Source organism: Rhinatrema bivittatum, chromosome 18 (genome assembly GCF_901001135.1).
Source record: "Rhinatrema bivittatum chromosome 18, aRhiBiv1.1, whole genome shotgun sequence".
NCBI classification, from domain to species: Eukaryota; Metazoa; Chordata; class Amphibia; order Gymnophiona; family Rhinatrematidae; genus Rhinatrema; species Rhinatrema bivittatum.
This window is the reverse complement of record NC_042632.1, coordinates 59,895,961-59,915,453: the sequence shown is the minus strand read 5'-3', so window position 1 is coordinate 59,915,453 and position 19,493 is coordinate 59,895,961.

Genomic DNA, 19,493 nt, shown 5'->3' with positions numbered 1-19,493 from the left:
CCTTTTTAAAACCCAGTTACACTAACTGCTGTAACCACGTCCTCTGCCAACGAATTCCAGAGCTTAATTATGTGCTGAGTGGAAAAGAATTTTGATTTGTTTTAAATGAGCTACTTGCTAACTTCATGGAGTTCCCCCCCCCCTGGTCCTTCTAATATCTGAGAGAGTAAATAACCAATTTACATTAACTTGTTCAAGTCCTTTCATGTATTCCCCTGTATTCCCCTTGCCCTCTACACCCCCAGCATACCCTCTGAAGAAACTTTATCCCAGTGAATACCTTCTGTTTTCAACTGCTCCATAATTCTACTTAGTTAAGCGATTCCTGTACATTAGTCATCTGTACATAGTATCCCTCTTTTCTGCTTTATTCTCTCCCTTTACCTCGTTTTAACTATACCTCTCTCCCCCTTCCCCTCCTTATCCCCCTTTCCCACCCCCCTCCTACCCCTTCCCCTCCCTCCCTCCCCTCGCCCTGCCCCTTACCCTACCCTCCCCCCCCCTCTCCCTCCCTCAAATCTCTATCCCTTGGTTTCATTATTATTGTTTATTTTGTTGTATTTTGTTTTTTGTTTTCGTTTTTTTGCTCTTGCGTTAGTAATATCATATTGTTTTAATGTCATACTGTTATACTGTATCTCCCACCTGAGTTCATTGTAAACCGGCATGATGTGCTTCACGAATGTCGGTAAATAAAAGTTAATAAATAAATAAATAATAAATGATTTTGTAGACTTCTATCATATCCCCCCTCAGATCGTCTCTTCTCTAACCTGAACAGTCCTAACTTCTTTAGCCTTTCCTCACAGGGCAGCCATTCCATGCCCCATATCATTTTGGTCGCCCTTCTCTGCACTTTCTCCAGTGCAGAGAAGGGCGTTCTTTCCTGGGTGGTATCCTAATATGGAACCTAACATTGTGTAAACTACAGGCAAGGGTTATTTTTCCCTATATGCATCACTTTGCACTTGTCCACGTTAAATTTCATCTGCCATTTGGAAACCCAATCTTCCAATTTCGCAAGGTCCTCCTGTAATGTATCAAGGTCCGCTTGAGATTTAACTACTCTAAATAATTTTATGTCATCCGCAAACTTGATCACCTCACTCATCGTACCCTTTCCAGATCATTTATAAATATATGGAATGGGTACCTCCCCAACATCCTCTTCAGTAAACACTGAAGAAAGGAAATCATTTAATCTTTCCGCGATGGCCTTATCTTCTCTAAGTGCCCCTTTAACCCCTTGATCAATCTAGTGGTCCAACCGACTCCTTTGCAGGATTTCTTCTTTGGATATATTTTAAAAAGTTTTTATTGTGAGTTTTTGCCTCTATGGCCAACTTCTTTTCAAATTCTCTCTTAGCCTGTCTTATCAATGTCTTACATTTAACTTGACAACGTTTATGCTTTATCCTATTTTCCCCTGATGGAGCCTTCTTCCAATTTTTGAAGGAAGATCTTTTGGCTAAAATAGCTTCTTTCACCTCCCCTTTTAACCATGCCGGTAATCATTTTGCCTTCCTTCCACCTTTCTTAATGTGTGGAACACATCTGGACTGTGCTTCTAGGATGGTATATATATATATATTTTTTTTTTTTAACAATGTCCACGCCTGTTGCAACTTTTTACCTTTTGTAGCTGCTCCTTTCAGTATTTTTCTCACTATTTTTCTCATTTTATCAAAGTTTCCCTTTTGAAAGTTTAGCACGAGAGCCGTGGATTTGCATACTGTTCCTCTTCCAGTCATTAAATCAAATTTGATCATATTATGATCACTATTGCCAAGCGGCCCCACCACCGTTATCTCTCTCACCAAGTCCTGTGCTCCTCTGAGAATTAGATCTAAAATTGCTCCCTCTCTCGTCAGTTCCTGAACCAATTGCTCCATAAAGCTATCATTTATTCCATCCAGGAACGTTATCTCTCTAGCGTGTCTCGATGATACATTTACCCAGTCAATATTGGGGTAATTGAAATCTCCCACTATTACTGCTCTACGAGTTTGGTTAGCTTCCCTAATTTCTTAGAAACATAGAAACATAGAAATGTCGGCAGAAGAAGACCAAACGGCCCATCCAGTCTGCCCAGCAAGCTTCACACATTTTTTCTCTCATACTTATCTGTTTCTCTTAGCTCTTGGTTCTATTTCCCTTCCACCCCCACCACTGAAAATATCTAGCTTGATTAGTTAGGGGGTAGTAGGGGTAGTAACCGCCGCAATAAGCAAGCTACACCCATGCTTATTTGTTTTACCCAGACTATGTTATACAGCCCTTATTGGTTGTTTTTCTTCTCCCCTGCTGTTGAAGCAGGGAGCTATGCTGGAAATGAGTGATGTATCAGTCTTCTCCCATGCCGTTGAAGCAGAGAGCCATGCTGGATATGCATCGAAAGTGAAGTATCAGACACATTTGGTTTGGGGTAGTAACCGCCGTAACAAGCCTGCTACTCCCCGCTTTGTGAGTGTGAACCCTTTTTTCTTCTCCCCTGCCGTTGAAGCAGAGAACTATGCTGTATATGCATTGAAGGTGAAGTATCAGGCTTATTTGGTTTGGGGTAGTAACCGCCGTAACAAGCCAGCTACTCCCCTCTTTGTGAGTGTAAATCCATTTTTCCACATTTCCTCTTGCTGTTGAAGCTTAGAGCGATGTTGGAGTCACAGTAAGCATGTGTATGTTTATTGAATAAGGGTATTGTCTCCAGGCAGTAGCTGTCATTCTGGCGAGTCACCCACTCTTCATTGGCTGCCTCTTGACTTTATGGATCCACAGTGTTTATCCCCAGCCCCCTTTGAAGTCCTTCACAGTTCTGGTCTTCACCACATCCTCCGGAAGGGGCATTCCAGGCGTCCACCACCCTCTCCGTGAAGAAATACTTCCTGACATTGGTTCTGAATCTTCCTCCCTGGAGCTTCAAATCGTGACCCCTGGTTCTGCTGATTTTTTTCCTACGGAACAGGTTTGTCGTTGTCTTTGGATCATTAAAACCTTTCAAGTATCTGAAAGGTCTGTATCATATCACCTCTGCTCCTCCTTTCCTCCAGGGTGTACATATTTAGATTCTTCAATCTCTCCTCGTACGTCATGCGATGAAGATCCTCCACCTTCCTGGTCGCCCTTCTCTGTACCGCTTCCATCTTGTCTTTGTCTTTTTGTAGATACGGTCTCCAGAACTGAACACAGTACTCCAGGTGAGGCCTCACCAAGGACCTGTACAAGGGAATAATCACTTCCCTTTTCTTACTCGATATTCCTCTCTCTAAGCAGCCCAGCATTCTTCTGGCTTTTGCTATCGCCTTGTCGCATTGTTTCGCAGACTTCATATCATTAGACACTATCACCCCAAGGTCCCTCTCCTGCTCCGTGCACATCAGCTTTTCCCCCCCCATCGAATACAGTTCATTCTGATTTCCACTCCCCATATGCATGACTTTGCACTTCTTGGCATTGAATCTGAGCTGCCATATCTTCGACCACTCTTCCAGTTTCCTTAGATCCCGTCTCATTCTCTCCACTCCTTCCGGCGTGCCCACTCTGTTGCTGATCTTCGTGTCATCCGCAAAAAGACAAACCTTACCTTCTATCCCGTCCGCAATGTCGCTCACAAAGATATTGAACAGGACCGGTCCCAACACCGATCCTTGCGGTACACCACTTAAACCGCTCTCTCTTCAGAGGAGGTTCCATTTACCATCACACATTGTCTTCTGTCCGTCAGCCAATTTGCAATCCAGGTCACCACCTCGGCCCTCACTCCTAAGCTTCTCGTTTTATTCACCAGTCTCCTGTGCGGAACCGTATCAAAAGCTTTGCTGAAATCCAAGTATATGATATCAAGCGCTCTTCCTTGATCCAATTCCTTGGTTACCCAGTCAAAAAGTTAATCAGATTTGTCTGACAGGATCTTCCCCTGGTGAATCCATGTTGCCTCTGGTCCATCAATTCTCTGGACTGTAGATAGTTCACTATTCTCTCTTTCAGCAGTGACTCCATTACTTTTCCCACCACCGAAGTGAGGCTGACCGGTCTGTAGTTGCCAGCCTCCTCCCTGTTCCCACTCTTGTGAAGCGGGACCACCACCGCTCTTCTCCAATCACTCGGCACCACTCCCGTTTCTAGGGATCTATTGAACAGGTCACACAGCGGAGCTGCCAGAACATCTCTGAGCTCCCTCAATATCCTTGGATGAATCCCATCAGGCCCCATGGCTTTGTCCACTTTCAGGTTCTTTAGCTCTTCCCACACATTATCTACTGTAAAAGGATTTTCATCCATTCCACTTCCCTCCAGTTTCTTGTTGTGTAGAGATGGTCCTTCTCCGGGGTCTTCTTTAGTGAACACAGAGCTGAAGTATTCGTTTAATATTTCTGCCATTTCTTCGTCTCTCTCCACACATTGATCATTACCACCTTTCAATTTCACTATACCACTTTGGACCTTTTCTCTTTTCGCTGATGTATCTGAAAAATGTTTTGTCACCATTTTTTATGTCCTTGGCAATCCTCTCTTCTGCTTGACTTTTTGCCAACTTGATTAATTTCTTTGTCTCCCTCAGTTGATACAAATATTCTTCTTTGTGCTCCTCCCTTTGGGATCTTTTATATTCTTGAATGCTGTTCTTTTAGCTTTAATTTTGTCAGCCACCTCCTTTGAGAACCAGATAGGTTTCAATTTTCTTTTGCTTTTCTTTACATTTCTAACATATAGAGTAGGGATGTGAATCATGTGCCATATCGTCTTAACGATAGAAATCGTCTGGCAGGAGAAGAAAATCGTGTTAGGCACGATTTTTTAGTTAAAAAATAGTTAATCGTTTTTTCCGATTAGTGCGCACTAACAGAAAATGATACAATTTGACACTTTTCAGGTCAGTTAAGGTCAGTTTAGGAATGAATATGTATTCCTATTGGCTGCCCTCTTATTTATTCATGTTACCAAGGTTCCCTCTGACAATATATGGGGGATGGGAAATGGAAACAGTTGGTAGCTTGACAAAAAAAGTAATGTGATCAGTCAATGTGACTAGAACTTGTGCCCTAACCCTGATACCAGGGGTGTTGTGATCTTCCTGCACACAGTGCCCTAACCCTGGCACCAGGGGTGTTGTGATCTTCATGTACACAGTGCCCTACCCTATTAATACCAGGAGTGTTGTGATCTTCCTGCACACAGTGCCCTAACCCTGACACCAGGGGTGTTGTGATCTTCCTGCACACAGTGCCCTATCCCTATTAATACCAGGAGTGTTGTGATCTTCTTGCACACAGTGCCCTAACCCTGGCACCAGGGGTGTTGTGATCTTCATGTACACAGTGCCCAATCCCTATTAATACCAGGAGTGTTGTGATCTTCCTGCACACAGTGCCCTGTCCCTAATACCAGGGGTGTTGTGATCTTCTTGCACACAGTGCCCTATTCCTGATACCGGGGGTGTTGTGATCTTCTTGCACACAGTGCCCTATTCCTGATACCGGGGGTGTTGTGATCTTCTTGCACACATCCCGGTATCAGGGATAGGGCACTGCATGCAGGAAGATCACAACACTCCTGGTATCAGGAATAGGGCACTGTGTGCAGGAAGATCACAACACCCCTGGTATTAGGGATAGGGCACTGTGTGCAGGAAGATCACAACACTCCTGGTATTAGGGATAGGGCACTGCATGCAGGAAGATCACAACACCCCTGGTATCAGGGATAGGGCACTGTGTGCAGGAAGATCACAATACCCCGGAGGAGTGAGGGTCAGGCAGCTCCCCCCTGTCTGTGAAGCCAGCCTCTCACTAGTAATGCAGGGAGGGAGCTGTCTCAGACTTCACCATCCTCCCCCCCCCCCCTCACCCACACACCATTCACTAGCTGGGACATGGGGGAAGTCAGGAGTGAGGGTCAGGCAGCTCCCCCCTGTCTGTGAAGCCAGCCTCTCACTAGTAATGCAGGGAGGGAGCTGTCTCAGACTTCACCATCCTCCTCCCCCCTCACCCACACACAATTCACTGGCTGGGACATGGGGGAAGTCAGGAGTGAGGGTCAGGCAGCTCCCCCCTGTCTGTGAAGCCAGCCTCTCACTAGTAATGCAGGGAGGGAGCTGTCTCAGACTTCACCATCCTCCCCCCCCCCCTCACCCAAACACCATTCACTGGCTGGGACATGGGGGAAGTCAGGAGTGAGGGTCAGGCAGCTCCCCCCTGTCTGTGAAGCCAGCCTCTCACTAGTAATGCAGGCGGGATAGGGCACTGCATGCAGGAAGATCACAACACCCCTGGTATCAGGGTTAGGGCACTGTGTGCTGGAAGATCACAACACCCCTGGTGTCAGGGTTAGGGCACTGTGTGCAGGAAGATCACAAAACCCTGGTATCAGGGATAGGGCACTGAGTGCAGGAAGATCACAACACCCCTGGTATCAGGAATAGGGCACAAGTTCTAGTCATATTGACTGATCACATTACTTTTTTTGTCAACTACCAACAGTTTCCATTTCCCATCCCCCCAACCATCACCTCAGTGGGAACCTGGGTAACATCAATAGATAAGAGGGCAGCCAGCCAATAGGAATACATATTCATTCCTAACTGACCTTTACTGACCTGTAAAGTGTCAATTTGTATCATTTTCTGTTAGTGCGCACTAACTCCCGTTAGTGCGCACTAACACGATTTAACGATTTTTAACGATAAATCGTTAGAATTTCTATTGTATTGTGTTCTATAACGATTAAGACGATATTAAAATTATCAGACGATAATTTTAATCGTTGAAAAACGATTCACATCCCTAATATAGAGCAGTTGCCTTGGTGATTGCTCCTTTTAGATTGGACCACTGTTGATCCACATCTCTCTCGTTCTCCCATCCTTTAAGTTCTTCCTCCAGGTACTTCCCCATTTCCTCAAAGTCTGTGTTTTTGAACTGTAAAACTCGGGTCTTTGTGGTTCTTTTCCCTATTCTTTTAGTGATATTAAACCATACCGTTTGATGATCACTGGTGCTGAGGTGGGCACCCACCTGGACATCTGAGACATTATCTCCATTAGTGAGCACTAAGTCGAGTATAGCTCATTCTTTCGTGGGTTCCAACACCATTTGTTTGAACAAAGCTACTTGCATGGCATCCACTATTTCTCTACTACTGTTTTTAGATTCTGCAGATGGGATTTTCCAGTCTACATCTGGCATATTAAAGTCACCCACGATCACCACTTCTCCCTTCTTACCTATCTTATGGATGTCTTCAACCAGATCTCTGTCCAGCTCTTCCTTTTGGTTTGGAGGCCTGTAAACCACTCCAATATAAATGGACGCTCCGTCATCTTTTTTTAGGTCGAGCCATAGAGCTTCTTCCTTACCCCAACTTCCTTGTAGCTCAGATGCTTGGATGTTGTTTCTGACATAAAGAGCCACACCTCCCCCTTTTCTATCCTCTCTGTCCTTCCTTAACAAGTTGTAGCCTGGTATTGTTGTATCCCATTCATGAGATTCTGTGAACCATGTCTCTGTGATAGCAACAATGTCCAATTCTGCCTCAGCCATTAGGGCCTGCAGATCTGGGATTTTATTTCCCAAACTATGAGCATTTGTGGTCATAGCCTTCCAGGTACTCTCTTTAAGGTTATTGCTTTTCCTGGACTCCTTATAAGATATTAGTTGAGATTTGTTATTCACTTCACTCTTTCTTTTTGTAGTTGTGCCACTGTTGACAGAGTTATTCATCTCAATTAGATTTTTCTTTTGGTTATGGATCTTGAAATTCTGCATGCATTGTGTTTTCTCTCTCTTTGCTGGTAACACTTCAATGTTTTTCTCAAAAACTTCTTCAGTTTTTAATATAGAGAAGGCTTGTTGTTCTTTTTGCATTTGATATATTTTGTGTCTCCTCATCACAGGTCTAATTCTACCAGAGCCCACTGTAATCCTGGATTGGAAAGAATTTCTTAATGACCTGTTTGAGTGGGAGGGTGTACCTGTTGGCTGCCCATCTGTCAAGAATGGGTGACTGTGGGGCCTACCTGAGCCTACTGAATCTCCTTTTCTTGACTCCTGGCTTTTCTGTGATATTGGGGAATTATTTTCTGAGTAATGCAATGTGGGTTTATTACTTTTAATTGAAGCTAATTGATCTTTAATCTCAGTCAGCTCCTTTTTCAAGGAAGAGAGTTGTGCACAAATTGGGCAAGCCCTAAGTTTCCAGATGACTTCCCTGACAATAAATGCTCCACAATGGTTACATTGGATAGTCCTCATTTTGATAAATTTATCTGATGGATAACACCTAAGGAACAACTAAATTACCAATTTATCCTGTTGCCAATTGTATTTAGGTAGACTATATTAGAACAACCAACCTAGGGGTGGGTGGGTAGAGGGGTAGGGTGGGAGGGAAGCAGACAGAGTAGCAAAAGTAAAGCTATGTAAAAAGGCTTAATTTAAAGAAATCTTAGCTTTCCCAAGTAAGTTGGACTGTAGTCTCTCCTCTCTCTTTCAAGCAGACTGACTAGAGCTGGCCTGATCACCTTCTATGATGCACAAGTCACCTGTTAAGTGTCTTGTTAAAAACTCCCTCTTTTTTTGTATATTTTATGATTGCTTTTGGAACAGGCTACACAATACAATTTAAATCACTTATAACAATATTGCACATAAGAATAACAGTAGACAGAGTAGCAAAAGTAAAGCTATGTAAAAAGGCTTAATTTAAAGAAATCTTAGCTTTCCCAAGTAAGTTGGACTGTAGTCTCTCCTCTCTCTTTCAAGCAGACTGACTAGAGCTGGCCTGATCACCTTCTATGATGCACAAGTCACCTGTTAAGTGTCTTGTTAAAAACTCCCTCTTTTTTTGTATATTTTATGATTGCTTTTGGAACAGGCTACACAATACAATTTAAATCACTTATAACAATATTGCACATAAGAATAACAGTAGACAGAGTAGCAAAAGTAAAGCTATGTAAAAAGGCTTAATTTAAAGAAATCTTAGCTTTCCCAAGTAAGTTGGACTGTAGTCTCTCCTCTCTCTTTCAAGCAGACTGACTAGAGCTGGCCTGATCACCTTCTATGATGCACAAGTCACCTGTTAAGTGTCTTGTTAAAAACTCCCTCTTTTTTTGTATATTTTATGATTGCTTTTGGAACAGGCTACACAATACAATTTAAATCACTTATAACAATATTGCACATAAGAATAACAGTAGACAGAGTAGCAAAAGTAAAGCTATGTAAAAAGGCTTAATTTAAAGAAATCTTAGCTTTCCCAAGTAAGTTGGACTGTAGTCTCTCCTCTCTCTTTCAAGCAGACTGACTAGAGCTGGCCTGATCACCTTCTATGATGCACAAGTCACCTGTTAAGTGTCTTGTTAAAAACTCCCTCTTTTTTTGTATATTTTATGATTGCTTTTGGAACAGGCTACACAATACAATTTAAATCACTTATAACAATATTGCACATAAGAATAACAGTAGACAGAGTAGCAAAAGTAAAGCTATGTAAAAAGGCTTAATTTAAAGAAATCTTAGCTTTGCCAAGTAAGTTGGACTGTAGTCTCTCCTCTCTCTTTCAAGCAGACTGACTAGAGCTGGCCTGATCACCTTCTATGATGCACAAGTCACCTGTTAAGTGTCTTGTTAAAAACTCCCTCTTTTTTTGTATATTTTATGATTGCTTTTGGAACAGGCTACACAATACAATTTAAATCACTTATAACAATATTGCACATAAGAATAACAGTAGACAGAGTAGCAAAATTAAAGCTATGTAAAAAGGCTTAATGTAAAGAAATCTTAGCTTTGTCAAGTAAGTTGGACTGTAGTCTCTCCTCTCTCTTTCAAGCAGACTGACTAGAGCTGGCCTGATCACCTTCTATGATGCACAAGTCACCTGTTAAGTGTCTTGTTAAAAACTCCCTCTTTTTTTTTGTATATTTTATGATTGCTTTTGGAACAGGCTACACAAAACAATTTAAATCACTTATAACAATATTGCACATAGGAATAACAGTAGACAGAGTAGCAAAATTAAAGCTATGTAAAAAGGCTTAATTTAAAGAAATCTTAGCTTTGCCAAGTAAGTTGGACTGTAGTCTCTCCTCTCTCTTTCAAGCAGACTGACTAGAGCTGGCCTGATCACCTTCTATGATGCACAAGTCACCTGTTAAATGTCTTGTTAAAAACTCCCTCTTTTTTTTGTATATTTTATGATTGCTTTTGGAACAGGCTACACAAAACAATTTAAATCACTTATAACAATATTGCACATAAGAATAACAGTAGACAGAGTAGCAAAATTAAAGCTATGTAAAAAGGCTTAATGTAAAGAAATCTTAGCTTTGCCAAGTAAGTTGGACTGTAGTCTCTCCTCTCTCTTTCAAGCAGACTGACTAGAGCTGGCCTGATCACCTTCTATGATGCACAAGTCACCTGTTAAGTGTCTTGTTAAAAAACTCCCTCTTTTTTTTTGTATATTTTATGATTGCTTTTGGAACAGGCTACACAAAACAATTTAAATCACTTATAACAATATTGCACATAAGAATAACAGTAGACAGAGTAGCAAAATTAAAGCTATGTAAAAAGGCTTAATGTAAAGAAATCTTAGCTTTGCCAAGTAAGTTGGACTGTAGTCTCTCCTCTCTCTTTCAAGCAGACTGACTAGAGCTGGCCTGATCACCTTCTATGATGCACAAGTCACCTGTTAAGTGTCTTGTTAAAAACTCCCTCTTTTTTTTTGTATATTTTATGATTGCTTTTGGAACAGGCTACACAAAACAATTTAAATCACTTATAACAATATTGCACATAAGAATAACAGTAGACAGAGTAGCAAAATTAAAGCTATGTAAAAAGGCTTAATGTAAAGAAATCTTAGCTTTGCCAAGTAAGTTGGACTGTAGTCTCTCCTCTCTCTTTCAAGCAGACTGACTAGAGCTGGCCTGATCACCTTCTATGATGCACAAGTCACCTGTTAAGTGTCTTGTTAAAAACTCCCTCTTTTTTTTTTGTATATTTTATGATTGCTTTTGGAACAGGCTACACAAAACAATTTAAATCACTTATAACAATATTGCACATAAGAATAACAGTAGACAGAGTAGCAAAATTAAAGCTATGTAAAAAGGCTTAATTTAAAGAAATCTTAGCTTTGCCAAGTAAGTTGAACTGTAGTCTCTCCTCTCTCTTTCAAGCAGACTGACTAGAGCTGGCCTGATCACCTTCTATGATGCACAAGTCACCTGTTAAGTGTCTTGTTAAAAACTCCCTCTTTTTTTTTGTATATTTTATGATTGCTTTTGGAACAGGCTACACAAAACAATTTAAATCACTTATAACAATATTGCACATAAGAATAACAGTAGACAGAGTAGCAAAATTAAAGCTATGTAAAAAGGCTTAATTTAAAGAAATCTTAGCTTTGCCAAGTAAGTTGGACTGTAGTCTCTCCTCTCTCTTTCAAGCAGACTGACTGATAAGCATCCATCAGAACTAAAAACAAAAAGAATAATTTACAAAAATCATTTTCTCATGTCATTAGGCTACAAAGCCAAAAAGGGGAAGAGGAAATGAGGAGTATACAAGAAAACATAGAATAGTAACTGTAATAGCATGAAAACGAGATTGGCTGGCTGTCCTGCAGACAAATTCTGAGAACAAAATGGCAGAGACATTTTCTTTGCATCTATAAAACCTTTTAGCTGTTCTGGAGAGAAAAACACATCGCAATTCTTATTGATTTTAACACATTTGCAGAGGAAGCTCCCAAAGCACAAATCTCCTGGCATAAGGCCAGGCAGAAACCCTTCCTTCTCTCTGGACAAATCTGAGAATAAGCTCACACACTGACCCATAAACTGAGCATAACTTAAATCAAAAAAGAACCAACAACACTGTTCTTCCCAAAATTTCATATGAAGAGGATTCCAAAAATGCTCTCAGCTCTAAACTCTCTGTAGGAGGCTGGATCACTTGGCCAGATGGCAAAGAAAAACCTTCATTAATAGATGGAATGTTTTCTGAAGAAACACCTAATATTTCCAAGAAATATCTTCTCACGGTAACATATGGCAGCTTCCCCACACCCCTAGCAAAACTGAGGAATTGGAGATTGAAATGTCTCGTCTATTTTAACAAATTCCACCCTCCTATTAAGGATCCACATTTTTAAATAAGAGAATCATTAGCAGATTGCAAGCTTTTAACATCTTTCTCCAGGACTGTTATTCTTTCAGTTATATCTTTCAGATAATACAAGGACTGGGGGGCATTCCATGAAGTTAGCAAGTAGCACATTTAAGACTAATCGGAGAAAATTCTTTTTCACTCAACGCACAATTAAACTCTGGAATTTGTTGCCAGAGGATGTGATTAGTGCAGTTAGTGTACCTGGGTTCAAAAAAGGTTTGGATAAGTTCTCAGCAGAGAAATCCATTAACGGCTATTAATCAAGTTTATTTAGGGAATAGCCACTGCTATTAATTGCATCAGTAGCATGGGATCTTCTTAGTTTTGGGTACTTGGCAGGTTCTTATGGCCTGGATTGGCCACGGTTGGCAACAGGATGCTGGGCTTGATGGACCCTTGATCTGACCCAGCATGGCAAGTTCTTATGTTCTTAAGACAATAATCAAACCACCAGCACTGCTGTAAACTTCATAAATACTTTTTTACCTGCAGGGTTTTGCACCAATAATCAAAGTAAAATCAGGCATGTAGTTTTGCTTTGAATATTGCCCAAGTAAAAAAAAAATCCTGCAAAGATTTTCACCTGCTTTTTTCCCTTGGAAATAAAACGTAGGGATATGGAGGAGGGGAAGACTAGAACTGTATCCAAATTCAGGAAAATATGGATCAAGCAGGAGGTGTGCAAGGGCCGTATATCTGCCCTCACGTTTCTAGATTTGAAACGTCCCCTAGTGTGGTATTTCCCTCCCCAGCCTAAACACCCCCTTGGGTAATTTTCGAAGAGCTCATGTCTGCAGGGAGAGAGGTCGGGGCCCTGCACTCGCCCGACATAAAGCAGACAGGTTTTTTTTTCTGTCCGTCAGTCCTCTTCCTGCAGAGAATCAGGTTTTACTGTGGGGATGGAGAGTAGAAGCGTTCTAAGCAAATAAGGAAACATTGCATAGACAAATTTCACTGAAAGGGCCATCAGTGCCTACTCCATAGAGCTTACAGTCTATTCCAAGACACGCAGATAGGACAGTTAAGAAGCACAGGTTAGAATATTACATGGCGATGTTACAGAAGGGATTAAGTGAAATGTGTCTTAATCCTGACAGCCTGACAGAGTTTGGCAGGATTAGTGGTCTCTGCAGCTCATATGCAGCTGCTTATTAGTTTGTCAAATCTGGCAGGGAATTAGAAGCTTAATTTCAGCTTTAAATAGTTTCCTCTCTTCTCCTAGTACACATTCTGCGAAATCCTGGTTTTCTGGCTGTGTTCCCCCTCTCTTTACAGCTCCTATCTCCAACCCATTACAGTCCTGGGGGGTATCCTTGCCGCTGCCTGCCTGTACCACATGAATTGATTCGTGCACCTTTGGCAACTGAATATTTACTGAGTACTTCGAGTAAGATCTTAGACTCTGGTCTGCAGTGAGGCTGGCATCCAGCGATCCCACTGCATGCAAGGAGACCTCGGACCAGTGACCTGGCACCTTTAGCTCTGATCTCAAATGAAAGATGCAGAACTACCAATGCCAAAAGAAAAGGAGGCAAAACCTAGCAAAGTAAAATGAGAGAGAGCGGTTTGCCACCAAACAATGGGGGAGCATCGGTCTTACGTCTATCGATTAAACTCCGATGCTCTGTCATACACGTTCTTAGAGTTCTTCTCTTTTTGCTAATATACAGTAATTGACATGTACGTCTCATGACACAAACAAAGACAAAATAAGGTATTTATTTATTTATTTATTTAAAAGTATTCCGCTCATCTGTGGGCATTAGGGTTAATGATTGATAGGACTGGGTGGCTGCTATACCATGGGCTCGCTGGCATCCTAAGCTCTTCATTTATTGCATATATAAAGAAATTTTGCAGAACCTCAAATTTTATTATTTTTGACTATCTAGCCCAGTTTTTTGATTGATTGAAACTGCCAATACCAGAAAGCAGGCGCGAATCCAAGTTTCCTTCCAGGGCTGGCCTGGAGCTTGTCAGGCATTCCAGGAGTCTGTTCTCTGGGCTGGTGGTCCCAGCCATTGCATAAAGATGGCATCAAGTGGCCAGATATAGGGGGCATATATACCAGATATAGGGGGCATATATACCATGTTCCAGTGTGAGCTGTGTTCTATGGCTTTGCTGAGGACATTTGCTAGCCAGAGGTGAAGAAGGGAAAAGTCTGACAAACGCTAATGATGCCATAGGCCAGTAGAGACTTGTTCCAACTGAGCTGGAAGACCCAGTGAGCAGGAACAAACTGCCAGTGCAAATAAAACATCATTCAGAAATGGATTCACTTTACGGTTCTGCAAGAGCAGATGTCAGCCTTGATAAGCTGGTTTTCAAGACCGATGGCAACAATGAGGACCATCAGCACTGTAAGTTATGAATAATTTGGAAAGACATCCGACAAATCTGAAGATATTACCATGCCTCTATGCAGGGCTTTGGTGCCACCAAGCCTGGTACACATTTCTGGCTGCCCCACCTCAAGACGATTGTGGCATCTCTCATAAAAAGGCTGACGAAGTTAAGGGGTTTTAGCTTGGGGGGATGACAGATCTACAAAATCATGAGTGGAAAAGAACAAACCACAAGCAAGAATCTGTTTATCCCAAGGAGCAGGGGCCATCCAATGACGCTGTATGTTAGCGGCTTCCAGCCGCATGCAAGGAAACGTTTCTTTAGTCATTGTGGGATGTAACCAGAGCAAGCAGCACGGCAGCTTTCTTAGGAGAAAGGTATTAGGGGCTGGGTGGAGGCTGGCGTGCCACATTCTTACCTCGGTACAGGAGCACACAGATGGAGCTCTGGGTTAGGGCTGCTTGGGTTACTGCTGACTCTACAGCCCCGGGCAGAGACGAGGTGGACCATTTGTCTGACTTAGCTTGGTGGTTCTTATGCTCTAATGGTGAGCCAGATGTGATTCAGAAGGGACGAGCGCCACCTGAAAAGTGAAATCATGAAAGTCTGGAAAGTCCCAGCATGCACTGGGGTAAGAATGACTGAACTCGGATGCCCTCGGAGCTGTCAGTCAAGGCCTAGAGAAGGCACTGCTTGACTTCCTTTCTGGAACATTTGGGGTGTGATTACAGATTGTTTCAATGCATTCTGAGATCTGTAATCTTCATTTTCCTACTGGCTCTGACAGTAACACAATAAAATGCATAGTTTTAGATCTAATAAGTGTATTTTTCAGGCTGGAAATGGAGAGAGGGAAACACTTTCATGTTGTAGCCATAAACCTGCAAATAAATGGGAATCAAATGGCACAAAGCACGCAGTCACTTGCATGATTGAATTTATCTACCTCTGAGATTTGCTCTTCTAAGGCAGTGAGGATTCATTCCACTGCTGGCAGTGCGAGGAAAGGGCCTTGGACTGCAGGCATACAGAAGGTCCAGCTCCGAATTCTCGGTATATCTAAACAGAAAGTGACAGACTGACGGAGAGGATCTTGACTATATTTGAAATGTCAGCCGGTGTGAGAGTGGGTGAGGGTCAGAATGATCCTATGTACGATGGGTTTACATCAAAAGCCTTCAGCAGAGGGAGAAACGTCTCACATTCTACTCCCCCACTCTGGGAGGGGGGCTATCTGCCTCTCTCCCACCCTCAAGGTTTGGGAAAACTTCTTTCTATGCCACACCATAAATTTTAAATTTCCTAAACTAACCCAAAGGCACTGAAGCAGCTTACGTGGCTCCCTCCCCAGGAGACTCTTCAGGCCATCACAGCCCTAGCAAGCATTCAGTATAGCATCTAATTTATCTCACTATGAAAACAAAGCAGATTTGCTCTGAAAATCAGTCTCAATACCCCCTCCCGGGCCTCGGCAATCTCCATGGAGCAAATAAAAGAAAAACTCAGCCTATAAAAAATAAGCCATTCGTACATAATGCATGAGAAGTGAATGTCAGTGTTCAGTCCGATGGGACATGGCCATCTGCAGGCTGAGCACGGAGTTGGTCCAGGAGGCCAGTGGGCTACAAAGATCAGAGGCTTAAACAGCAAAAAGACCTGGACGCACCATAAAAGCAGCTTCAGCAATGCAGCTCCTTCAACAAACTGAGCTTGATTTGCGAGTCCTAATGTCACCAGGCTGGGCTGAATGAGAAGATTTCAACAATGCAGAGTTTACTTCTTAGGAAGCAGTGAGTGAGCCCTGATACAAGCAGCACAGTGCAGCAGGAATCTGCAGAATCAAACAGGAGGCACAGGGACCCTGAGAGTGACTGCAAACAGGAGACTCCAGCCTCTTCTTATCTCAGGCTATCCAGTAAAGAACCTTAACCCCTCCCACAGCCTTCCTCCCTTGAGCCTTTCAGTAAAATATGGAGGATTGTTTAAACTTTTCTACTTATAGCATTGCTTCATTCTTAAGGAAACACTAGAAGGTCTTCTCTCCTGCAGAATCTGGACTTGCTCCATTTTCAAGAATGCAAAACATTCAGAAACAATTGGAAGGTCTTGTAAGAAACTTCAGCGTTGCAGGAAGGCGCATGGGAAAACAGTGACCACTCTGCAGCTCAGATACCTCATCCCTAAGGATCCCTGAATTCTGTCTTAATATCCCAACACGAGGAAAGCGCATCTGAAAACCAAGGGCTTGTAGCAGTGAGCAGAGATTGGTCCTCAGGTAAGCTCCTGCTGCCTTCCCCTTACTCAGACCTCTCTCTCTACATCTACAGTCCAGAGGATCTGCTTTTGTTTCTCATCTCTCTGATCAAACTTTTTAAATGTGATCAATGTGGCTCCTAGTTTGCTGTGAAGCACTAAATCCAATGGATGCAGAATAATTAATATAAAATGTCCTCCTTGTCACATCTCTTTTTAACATTTTCACAGTAAGGCTAACTGTGGGGGAGGGGGGAAGTGACTGGTCTCCGTGGGAGGTGCTCTGCTGGGTGGAGATGGCTTTCCCCGATGAGAAAGGGACCAGACTCACTACCACTGTTCCCTCTAAGCTGTTCATGAACCCTGTGCACATAAGACATCCCAATATTATTATTTGCTTTATACTGGCTCATAGTGTACAAATCTGAACTTGGCTTTTAAAAAGTAAATATTTGTGCATATGGTCATTCAAAACTTTTGAGGAAACATTGCTCTCTACTCTAGTGATGAGGGCTTGAACGCAGCTCCATGCAGGCATTGTTGGGCTGCACAGAAAAGGAATCCAGAGAACTGAAACCTAAGGAGACAGGACATAAGGGGTGCAAAAACGCGTCTGTCTAAAAATACAGGCGATGTGGTCCTGTACTCAGGCTCGAGGTGCCCCCACCTCGGCAGCGCTCTTGCCCTCGGGCTGGTTTTACTTCATGGCTGGATCACTTTTATAAACCAGGGTGGAAAACAAAGCACACATTAAAATCAGACAGGCAGATTGTTCTGATTATCATTCATCACAGAGAGACTAAAATAATGAAATGTCACCTTTTTTGTTAGAAATAAAGGCTAAGGCAGGAGTGGTTTGCTGAAGAAACCAGAAAATTCCAGCTAACTTTCTGAACTGGATTAACCTGACCTGAGGGGGGGGGGGGGGGGGGAAGGGGTGGCTTTTATCCTATGATTAAAAGGATGATTGGGCTTCCTGCATGAGTCTAACCCCCCATTCTCTCGCCTCTATAACCTTTGCAAAAGCTTCTGCAATCTGCGCCCCCAGAAGGAGAAAGGGCAGGGACTCTGAGATGGCAAGAACAGAGCCAGAGGAGGAAGGCGCAGCTGAAGAGAAAAGATAAGTGAGTGGAGACAGTGCTGGTGATGGCCTCTGGCTGGGAAAAGTTGACCATTCCTGCAGTATCACAAGTAAACTCCATGCCGAATTTGGGCTTTCTAACTCCTAGCAGCTGTGTAGATTTTTATTTTTCCAGATAGTTCCAAAATATGCTCACCAGAAACCTCTAATAGGATTCATTCAGATGAAGTGATGCATTGCAGTCAGTAAAACTGCCCCAGCAGCTCCTCCTTCAAGGGGCTTTCAGTGAGGTGAGACTCCCAGAGGGACTCCAGGAAGAACATAAGAACTATCAGCTTCCGCCTTTGTATTTCACATTTTTCTTATTAGACACAAACGTCCTCCTCTATCCCTCACTGTGCCCACACACCCCAGTTATGATGAGAGGCCACTTAATCAACAGTGGTGACTGTCATTTCTAACAGCATTAGTTCTGCTTCTGGTTGCCAGCTCTCCTCAGTACTTGCCAAGGCCTGGAAAAACATGTGGTGCCCCTATCAGGAAGTGGGAGCTCCTGAAACTGCCTTAGCCTAGTGGTTAGAGCAGCAGGATGGAGGCTAATGTTCAAATCCCACTGCTGCTCCCTGTGACCTTGACAAGTCACCTCGGCTACAGAAAGAAGTATCTATAGTGCCTGAATGCAATGGGAAAATACCCTGGAAATGAGCCACCTGGATAATATTGGCACAGTCAAGGGGAAGGGAAACTGCATTCATCAGTTCTGCTGCCTGATAACGCCGTGCACAGATCTGCTCAGGCACTGGCTGACACTGGCACATGTTGGAAGAACAGCTGCTGATGGAGACAATACAGGTTCGGTGGGATACTTTTGGAAGCCCCTGAAAGATCCATTTACATTTGGGGATGCGTAGTCCTGCTTTCTCCAATGTGAATTTATGTTTACCATCTTCAGAATATTTTAGGATGTGTTAAATTAATTGGATAAATAGGCAGACTTGATGGGTCATATGGTCTTCTGCCATCATATTTCTATAGTGATGGAGACAAAACAGTATTGGAATTCAAGAAAGCATGGGATAAATACAGAGGATCTCTTAGGAAGTGATGAGAATTATAATGCTAAATTCTTTGGACAGATGGGAAGACTGGATGGGCCATATGGTTTTTTTTTCTGCCCTCATGTTTATGTTTCTATTACAAAATGATTTATTTTATGTAGTGGAACAATTTATCCTTTATTCCTTTCTGGGCTATTACTCTCCATGAATGTAATCCAAAAATGAAAAATGTCTAGTGATGAGAGACTTTCTAGTATATTTATCATGATGTACTTTGTAATATGCACTATAACTAATAAATGTACTTTAAACAAAAGAAGAATTACTAATAAATCAGGGAGTTATTAAAACGTTACTGATGTTCAGCACCATGGTCTCTGGACAGCTCCACAGAAAGTAGCAACAGATCTCAACTGAGTGTTTAGCTGTGAATCTAATAGGCAGATGCCCCTTGAATTTTTTGTATTGGTCTATAAACCACCTGCATCCAGCTGTTCTTTCTTACAAGAACTGAATTAATACCAGAATTAACAGTAGGTAAAAGTGACTGGGTAATTTTTGTGATTTCAGTGTAAGGAG